The following is a 2,284-nucleotide window of genomic DNA, read 5'->3' as shown; positions in this document are numbered from 1 at the left end:
ATGTGAGAAACAACAGCAAGAAAGAAAAAACCGCTTGCGGCTCTATCTTGAGGGTCATATAGCTTAACATCTACTTATCTAGTCATATACACATAGCTTTTCAACTTTTCTGCTTATCCCAGACATATACTAGTTATTGCAAATAAGGGATACCATGGGACCTATGTTTCTTTGGACTTGGCTTACATTAGTTAATATAATTTTTTTCCAAGTCTTTCCATTTCCTAAAAATTGGGCGATGTCATTCTTTCTGATGGAGGCATAGAATTAATATATATACACATACATATGTATATATATGGTATATGTGTGTGTGTGTGTGTGTACACACATATACACAGAGAACATTTTAGTTTTTTGTTTTTTAGAGCAACTTAGTTTTCCATATTCATCATTTTTTCAAATGTTTTTCTTGTGATAAAGTGGTTACATAATTTCCCAAATTTCACAATATTGTGGGATAGTGATGCTTAGTTAAAGTCACAAACATATTCTAACTTTGATGGAGCAAATTGTCTATCATGGTCTACAACACTTATGAGTTCTATGAGCTTTGCAATAGAGTTATTTCTTCCATATGTATACTTTTTTTGTTTGGAAATATGTATATTTCTTTTGTTTTGCATAGCGTCTGCTGTTCCCTCTTTCCCACTTGTTCCCTCCCTCCCTTCAGTGACATTGAGTTGCTTAGTTCATTTTGGTCAATGTCCAGTGCAGCTGATGGATCCCACTGTTGTATGTTTTTCCCTGATTCCCTCTAGTTCTGTGTCGTCCTCTTGGTTTCCCTTCAGTGTGCACATATTATCAGCAGAATGGGGTTATTTAGTAGTGATTCAATCAGATGAGTGGAAGTCCTTGGTTTCTTAAGTGTTGTTAATTTTGTTGTATCACCTTACATTTTGGATTTAACATCCACTTACCATGGAGACCATGTGGTTTGTCTCTTGCTTTTGTCTTACCTCGCTCAACATGATCTCCTGTAGCTTGATTGATTTCCCTGCTAATGCCATTATTTTGTCCTTTCTAATGGCTGGAAAATATTCTGTTGTGTATAGTTACAACAGTTTTTGGATCCATTCATCTCTGGTGGGACATATGGGTTGTTTTCCTATCCTGGCTATTGTGAACAGTGCTACAATAAACATGGAGGTGCATGTGTCCTTGAATATTGGTACCTGTTGTTCAGGATAGATGCCTAGAAGTGGTATGAGTAGGCCATAAGGAACGTCAATAATTAGCTTTCTGAGGACTCACCAGACTGCTTTCCAAAGTGATTGTGTAAGTGTACATTCACACACACACACACACACACACACACACACACACACACACACAGAACGTTTTCTTGATCCATTCTTCTACTGAGGGGTATCGGGGTTGGTTCCCTATCTTAGCTATGGCAAATAATGCTACAATAAACATTGTTGTGGTGGTAGTTTTAGTATGGACTTGTTTGTGATCATTTGGGTGAATGCCCAAAAGTGGGATTGCTGTGTAATAGGAGAGCTCTATGTGGAGTCTTTTGAGGAACCTCCAAACCGCTTTCCAAAGTGAATGAACAAGTTTACACTCCCACCAAGAATGCAGTAGGCTTCCCTTCTGGCCACATCCCTTCCAGCATCTGTTGGTGTAAACATATGGAACTATTCATCCTTGTGCAGGAACCATGCTAATCTTCTCTGTATGTTCCAATTTTAGTGTATGTGCAGCCAAATTGAGCACAGAACATTTTTTTATATATAAAGTGTAATTGATTTTCTTAAACAAGACAATTCAACAACAAGTAAGTTCAAAAGAATTGTGAAATTTTGCAACCATGTATTTCTTACATAAGCACACATTTAAGAATAAAGTCAAGATTGACATGCCAAAAACAAAATAATTTCAGATATTTGTTGTTCATGAGATGTGTAGGAGGAGGAATTCAATTATTCTACACAAGGCACCTGTCATAATGATCATTGCAGCAAATGTTAAGCTTTGTTAAAAGTGTTAATGTTTTAAATATCTTTCATTTTGGGATTTGCTTATATGGCAAAATTAAGACTGTTTGGCAAGTCATAAAATTTTTCGATAAAGTATATAGTATTTCTGGTAGCATGTACTAGTATGTATGTACATTTCAGAGTTTATAGAAACTTTACTAATGAGAAGTTGCAAAGACTGTGTAAAGAAGTAGAGTGAAGAGTTAAGATTTTAAGTACACAGTTTCTCTTAAATCTTTAGGGCTCCCTTACGTTATATGTTAGTGATGAACAAATAATGATATCAGCCACATACAAAT

The 2,284-nt window shown here is 35.9% G+C and overlaps 1 pseudogene; it reads right to left on the bottom strand.

Annotated features, from left to right (window-relative positions):
* Nucleotides 1-1,631: 1,631 nt before the first annotated feature.
* LOC122126317 lies at nucleotides 1,632-1,722 on the bottom strand (annotated as a pseudogene).
* Between the last annotated feature and the right edge of the window lie 562 nt (nucleotides 1,723-2,284).

This window comes from Dipodomys spectabilis, unplaced genomic scaffold, assembly GCF_019054845.1.
Source record: "Dipodomys spectabilis isolate Male_0828 unplaced genomic scaffold, ASM1905484v1 ptg000274l, whole genome shotgun sequence".
NCBI classification, from domain to species: Eukaryota; Metazoa; Chordata; class Mammalia; order Rodentia; family Heteromyidae; genus Dipodomys; species Dipodomys spectabilis.
The sequence above is the reverse complement of the archived record's forward strand: the minus strand, read 5'-3'. Positions and strand labels throughout refer to the sequence as shown.